The following is an 8,100-nucleotide window of genomic DNA, read 5'->3' as shown; positions in this document are numbered from 1 at the left end:
TAAGCATTCAAGAATTAATACTTTGCTAGGTAAAGTATAAATGATCTTACTAAGCAAATATGCTCAAGGGTCCTGTTGGTTTTAACAATTCAAGTCCACATTCAGAACCCGGCAGACCAGTAATCAATTTCCTGAAATATAAAAATTAGACAGTTGTCAGTTGATCAAGCATTTTCCCGTTGACAAGAATTCAATGTAAAAATAAGCAACTTTGGACAATTTCTTGTAGAATGAAAGGGAGAATTTGATTTTAAGCTGAAAAGGATAAGATATCTTGAAAAAAGTTACACATCAGCAGCTAATAAACAAGATTAAAAATTCCTTTCAGCACTGTTGCTGCCGCTCATCGTAAGAATTGTCAATCTCTTCGCACTTGTCGTGAATTCACTGTAATCACCATAAAATGGAAATCCAAACTGTAATTTAGATGTTGAATCATGAAAAGTAAAAAATAATATCTACAAAACTTTACCTGAATGGTTCTTGTCCAGCTTGTTTAACAGCACCTGTTGCATCATGATAGAACACGTGGCTCAACATTTCTGATCTTTCAAACCCAAACAGGTTTTCCAGCCTTTTGTATAGCTCCTCGTATGATCCAAGAAGTGATAGATCAAGAGTTTGACCCACATTTTCAGACTCCAGGAATACTTTGCAGTGACCAGCATCCAGGCCAAAACTTCCTGGAACACTACGCCGGTCAAGAACCAAACTATCATCTTTCAATGGTGTCTGACCTAAGGAACTCTTGTGTAGATAAATTTGAAATTGCATCACTTGAGCAATCGGATATCTGCTGCTCGGTAAGTATTGGCTGACCAAAAAGTAAGAATCGAGGTATCTTTACATTATCAGTCTTCTCCGAATTTTGAAGAGAATTCCCCATTCTTAACAAACAAGATAAATTTTCATGACCATCCATGTCGCTTTCAACAATATCAGAAATTTTAACTTGTTGATCAAGACATGGGTAAGTGGATGGTAACAGTCCCAACTGCAGTTTGTTGTCAAGGTGGAGATCCGATAACGAGACTCCATTCTGAGCATGCCTGCAGTAATTTTGTCACATAAACAGCGCAAGGGAATGTTTGGCCCGAGGGGATTGCCTGAGAATGACGGCATTGGAAATTCACCATTCAGTGAAACGTCAGGATGATGCGGTGAACACAACCTTTTTCTTGGTGGTGAGAAGGGTGAGAGATGAATGGCTGGCATATTTGAGACCAATTCAACCAGCCATGGGTTAACACTCTTTACATTTTGCAGTAAATCTGGTTCATCCCATGTCACCTAAAACAAAGTAGCGAGAGGGGAAATAAACTTTAAAAAAATAATTTGTAATTAGATTGGAGTGCGTGTAAAGTATTAAAAACTGGGAACAAATGCAGAGTAGAAGATGAAGGAACTATCATCCAATGCTATTCATCTTGAAGTAACTTTCTGTCAGCATAGGATCCACATGAAACAACAAACGCCAGTATTTTTCCCTCTGGATAACAGTCTAGAGGGATTTGATAAACATTATTTTGTCACCATTTGTAGACAATATCCGAGCGTGTGTGTTTGTGCACACATGCCTGCTGGCTATCGGAATAGAGGCGATGACCATCGCATTACAAATGCGATGCTCTAACCTCTGAGCTAAGCAGGCCCGCATAATAGAAACTTTCTGTTTACAGATACAAGAGTTGGGTCCAACATTGAATTGAAACAGACAGTTAATAGAAGGCAGACATGAGCATACTGATAGAGGGAATTACTCGAGTCCAAGGGGCAAAAAAGAGGGCATATATCGAGATATGTTTATGCCTTTGGTCTGTAGGCACGGCAATAAGAGAATGCATTAGATGTTCTGGTACTTGAAAATTATCACTTGGATTTTGTACCGTGATTAATATGGAACACATACTAAAGCATGTGATTCGTGAAAAAATCATTGCAATACTCAATTTAACAACAAATGAATTGGCAGTCAAATCAGAACCATACAATGTACTGGTATCTGGAAGCAGGAAGAAGACAAATATCCTTGCATGCCAAGGAAAATGGATAAGATTTAGAGTCTTTCATCTATATGGATTAATAACACTTAAAGCTATGTTACCTGAAGAAGCTGCCATAATGAATTAGGCCAACAAATAGGGTCAGCAACCTGAACGGAAGCAATAGTTCCCGTAAACCAGCTAATCCGGGAAGAATCCTCAGTTTCAAAAGCCATCTTAAACCTCATTCCAGCATGCCACTGGATCCTCATAATGGCACTCACAGAAGATGCCAAAACACAAAACTCTGCCGTGTTTGCACGAGGATAATAGACCGCCTCAAAAGACTGTCCATTAGCAACTAGAAATGCAGCCTCCAACACAGATTCAGGACTCACTCTATTCCTCTCCCTTAAATTCCCATTACTACCAACTCTGTGCATCAGCTTGTTGTCATCTTCCTTCAGAAACGCCGCAAATCCCCCGAAATTTCCAGAACAACTTGATTTCCACCCAGACAAGGACTCACGACCAGCAATGCCACAACCCTTCTTGGCCCTCCTAATCCCAACGCAAAGATTTCCATTTTCTGCCCTCAAAAACACAACTGAATCTCCTGCAATCAGCTTCTTCTGATTGACAAAATTACTCCACGCGGTAGTCAACAAATGCCTCCTAGGTGTTCCCCTATATATATGCCTAAACTTCCAAGACTCCCCATGAACATCCTTGGCAATTACCGTCCGAACAGGTGGATCAGCTGTGGAAAGATCGTTTCTGCACAGTATTTTGGAACCGAGAAGACCCCACCATTATTGGCATCTGATTGGGTCAGTGTTTTTACAAACGAAATGGGTTTTCCATTAGATTCAGATCCATTACTTCCCAGGCCCTCATCATCGAAATTATCCATATTGTTCCCAATTGGGATCAGCCTAATTTTCGCATAAACTTCATCTGTTTCAGGGTCTGCTAAATATTTCAATGCAGCAACCCTGCAGAGGATTAGTGGTGGAATTCTTGGCAGGGGTCCAAAATCCACATTGATTAAGGTGTGCTCGGCATGCCCCTGTGGAAAATAGACAACCTTGGAATTCACGGGAGGAATTTGGACCATTCCTCCAGCGCAGGCATGCCATAACTCAGAATCCAAAGTCTTCTCCACCTCTTCATTCATTTTAGAGTTTTTATACCTTAATTCCCAATTGCAAAATCAAATTATTTTGAGGGACACAGCAATCAAATAGTTTTGTGCCCAGCAAAAAATCCTACTTATTAACTTTTTCTTTACTAAATGCTGTAAACAATCCAAACAAGCAAGACATTCAGAAACACGCATTTAAGTTAAAAACCAATGCCAAATGATAGAGTATGAAATAAAAGACAATAATAAATAATATTAGAAGATGACGCAGATATCTATACAATGTACCTCTCAAAACCATATATTGGAGCAATAGTATTTCATCCTAAACCTTGTTTTCAACCTTAAGCATGTCAAAATGCCTTTAGAAAAAACCCCAATTAAAAAGTTAAAAACCTCAGAACATGAGCAAAGTGTAAATGTGACGTTGAATAAAGAAGAATTCGTAATCTAAGAAAAAACTAATTACTTGTAATGAATTGATAGGAAAACACAGTAAGAATCTTGGTTTCCGATAAGAGCAATACACCGAAAACATCGCCACAGAATTAGCCATTACAGTTAGAGTTCTACGACTTCACACTCACTTGAGTTGATAAAACGACGGCATATTAGAAAGCTCCAAAGGAAGAAGAAATCTGATTAATTGTTCCCATGGCCATTGAATTTAAGTCTATATTTTTTATTCTTTGCTCAAATTTAAAATATCGAATTTTTATCATTGAATTTTGAAAATATTATATATTACAATATTTTAAATTTCAGTAGTGACTAATCAAATAGATGAACCTAAATTCAGTAATAATTGGAACAATTAACTGGAAGAAATCAGCTCTATTTCGCTCTCTATCACGCCAGCATTTGTTTTTTATTTTGTAATTATCCTCTGTAATGTTGCGTCATAAATGAACCAATCGGAAGAAAGAACAAAATGAGTAAATAATTATCCATTTTTATTCTACATTTTGATTTCTTTATTTTTTTGACAGCCAACAATAATACTTTAAACACAAAATGATTATTAGGTTACTGTGGTACTATATAATTAAGCCGTCGTCGACCACCATTAAAACAAAACTTTTTTTTCCTCAAATTTATATTTAACCACGTATTCTTACAATAAAATATTTCACACGTAAATAAAAAAGAAAAAATTTTACTTTTTAATCATACATTTTTCTAAAAATCACTTTTCTAAAACTCATCTTTTCCAAAAAACTTTTTTTAAAGATTGTCGAACGAGAGCTAAGATTCCAAGTAGCGTTCCCAATCAAATTTGTTGGGAAAAAAAATTCCTTTATGTTGTAAGCTAATTATCATATTCATAAAATTTTACCCAACAATCCTATTTCTTACAAATAAATATAGTCCTTGTTTGAGCTCCATTATTTTGAAATTTCAATTTTCAAAATCTATTGTATAAAATAATTTTACGTGTATACCCAATATTTTTTCTCTATTTTTAACCATACATTTTTCAAAAAATTATTATTTTAAAATACGTTATGGGGGGGGGGGGGGGGGGGCTCAAACAGGGGCATTGTATTTTGGTTCTCAATAAAGTCCCTGACTAATTTAGCTAAAAATCATATTTTTAATGGATTTTGTTAAAAACTAATTTAGCTAAAAATCATATTTTTAATGGATTTTATTAAAAATTGATTATATGTGTGATTAAAAAGTTGATAAATTTGTGAATTCCATTAAATGCATGGCTAAAAATAGGTTTGAGAAAAAATAAATTTTTGAAAAATGGGGACAAACTAGGTGCGAAGCACACAAGTCTATTGCCTTCCATATTCTATTCTCTTCTCTCTCCAATTAATAACGTGTTAACAGTACGATTACTCTTAGAGAGTGTTTGATAGCATGAAAATAGAAAAAAAAAGATGGAATTGGAATTGGAAATTCCAACTTTTGGTGTTCGATACCTTATATTTTCTATGGAATTGCATTTTTTGGATTTCTTGAAACTTGGAATTTTCCTTGTTTTGGTGGAAATTGTGAGAATTCAAATTCCCCCCTATTCTAGCGACTTTTTTTTTTTTTTTACATTTTTTTTTGGTTGGTAATGGAAACCAATTCTAAGAATTATTGTAAAAAAATATTTTCTTTTAATTGACAATTTCCATGTAAAACAAAGCCAAACGAATATAAAAAAACACTTTTATTTCAACATTTTCCACCTGAAAAATTATACCAATCAAACACAATAATTTACAATTTTCAGAAAAACAATTATAGGCAATTCAATTCCCTGGAATTCATTTTTTAGGCAATTCAATTCCATCTTTGCAATCAAACGGACCCTTATTATTTTGCGTTTGTTGAAAATCCACTATTCATACAGTACAAAAAATGTGTGCTCTCTTTCCCAGATCACTTGATTAAATCTTGTTTTGAAAAAGTTTTCGTACCCCTTCAGTTGTTTCGGAATAACAAACGAAAAGATCAATCTAATCTTGCAAACAAGTCGCAAATCAAAGCTAGTCTACAAAATTTATAGATACTGGAAGTTTATAGATCTATCAAGACTGAAAACTAATCCAGTTCAATTTTCCTTTTTCTACTACAAGTTCATTCATTATTTTTTTTCGTATTAGTCTATTTCTACTACAAGTTCATTCAAACAAGTATAAAATCAAATCTAGTCTTTTCTTGTTATATATAATTTTTTCTTGTACGCTCAATGTAATTTTATAATTTGCGATATTATGATTAATGATTTTTTCAATTTATTGATAAATACAAAAATTTAGTTAATTAAATATAATTTTTAATTTAACGATTTTTGTTATAATATAATTTGCAATTAAGTAATTTAAAACAAAATTTGGAGTAAAATGATCTTCAATAGTATACACCAAATTTGATGTAATCATTGAGGAAAAATAAGGATCATAATCTTCATTTTTTTTTTAATTCTAGTTTTTATTGTTGAATTGTGTTCCCTAATACATTGACTATGGAATAAAAAATTCGAAAAGTGGTGATCAATTAAAAAGTCTAGAAAGTACAAGACTACCTAAAAAGTACAAGACTAAGGAGTGCAGACTCAGATGCGCAAAGCTTATGCTTTGGGAAATTGATCGGTCTTACCAATCACTCACTGTAGGGGTCGGTCCTACATGAAGAAAAAAAAAAACGCCGAGGTCCACAACTGTGAGGGATCTAGCATGAGTCTGTTCTCTACAAGTGTAGTAGCACTGTATGCTATCAGGCAAGCACTCAAGTGACTGTGAGAAATGGCAATCAAGGCATAATCTCCACGGAATTATGCCTTGTGTACAGATAGGTTAGGTTGGATATGATCTAATTCGATTTGATTTTGACGAGAATCGAATCAATTAGAAATTTTCGAGTGTTTAATACGTTAAACCGTTTGGTCCAAATTTAATTATGGAACCATTCGGGGTTCGGTTCCATTCCTTTCTTAGATTCCGCACCATAATTAATTTTTTTAATATATATAAAGTCATATTAATTCAACTAATGACATGTTCAATCTTAATTCTTACAAAATAACGTAGTACAATCTTATATGTCTTTTACGTCTTTATTTAATGAGTTCTTCATAAATTTGATTGTTAAAGTCACGGAAGGGGGAGATAACGAGTTCACAATAATTAAGAGGTGTGCCGTGAGCTTCAATTCGATTTCTCCAAAACGATAAAAATGACACTATGGTAGTAGAATAACATATTTTGGTAAAAAAATTAGATCAATTTGATTAAGTTGGATTTGGATTGAAAATTAAAAATAGAAAAAAAAATTCATATTTTTGGTTTTGAATTAAATTAACTAGTTAACAAATTTATTTAGAAAAAATAAAATAATTTAGCTTATTTAAAATAAATTAATTAAAAAATTAGGGAAATTTCGTTCTTACTTTGTTCTTCGATTATTGATATAGAATTGATAATCGAATCGAATCGAATCGAACTCATTGGTTCTTGATTCAGATACATATTCGAGTATTTAATTAAAAAAAGCCGCTTGATTCGATTCATTTTAGGTCGGATCCGTTTCAGACTGTTCGATTTGGGAGTTTTGCTCATCCTTACGGTAAGAGTTTACAAAATCCCTACCGACTACTCACAATGGATGGGTCCTATGAAGGACCCACCCGTATAAAAAATTATCCAAAAAACTCACCTACCTCCTATCATGAGTAATCGGTAGGATCTTGTACACCAAGAATAATTCATCTCTGTTAGCGTTTGAAAAACATGACAAGAATATATTGGGTAGAAGTCTGTGAATGCACCATCAAGGCAGATCAATTAAAAATATTTTCTGATGAGTTACTGAAAGAATGCCGCCCAAGCATGTCCAAAAGGTTGCATACTACAGCACGTGTTAAATGGCACCTCTGTATTTCTCATGACAAATTGCAAGTCAATTTTAAATAGCAAAGTACATTTTTTTACGGGAAACCCGCAGTCGTCACCTGTTGAGTACGCACTGGATAAATTCTCGGGTTGACGCAATAGTCTACAAACCACGTTAGTCAGGTAAATCGTACTAGACAAGTCTGGTGCGACAGATTCAATCGAGAAAAGTGTTAGTAGAGGGAATCGAGCTCGTGACCAAAGACCTCCGCGCTCAACTACTCCACCAATTCGATCACCCCTTGAAGGATAAGTACTCTTTTATCTATATGATCTACACCTACGACTAGTTTGGTTTGCATTTCGATTTTTAGTTATGATTTCATTTTTTATTTTTGTTTCGAGTTTGCTTTAAAATTGCTAAAAATACAGTTGATTTATCATTCTAAAATCTATTTCTTAAAACTAGAATTATATTAGTTTAAGTTTTGAACCTCCATTAAATTTCATTCCATTTCATTTCTTTTTTTTTTTTCTATTTTCAATCACACAATCTTCTATAAAATAATATTACACGTAAATCGAAAAAAATTCATTTATTTTAAAAAAAAATACTATTCCACTCATTTTTATTACCACCAAA

At 33.8% G+C, this 8,100-nt stretch overlaps 1 pseudogene; it reads right to left on the bottom strand.

Annotated features, from left to right (window-relative positions):
• Window positions 1-11: 11 nt before the first annotated feature.
• LOC111400139 lies at window positions 12-3,798 on the bottom strand (annotated as a pseudogene).
• Between the last annotated feature and the right edge of the window lie 4,302 nt (window positions 3,799-8,100).

Source organism: Olea europaea, chromosome 1 (genome assembly GCF_002742605.1).
Source record: "Olea europaea var. sylvestris chromosome 1, O_europaea_v1, whole genome shotgun sequence".
Classification (NCBI taxonomy): domain Eukaryota; kingdom Viridiplantae; phylum Streptophyta; class Magnoliopsida; order Lamiales; family Oleaceae; genus Olea; species Olea europaea.
This window is presented reverse-complemented; position numbering and strand designations above follow the sequence as displayed.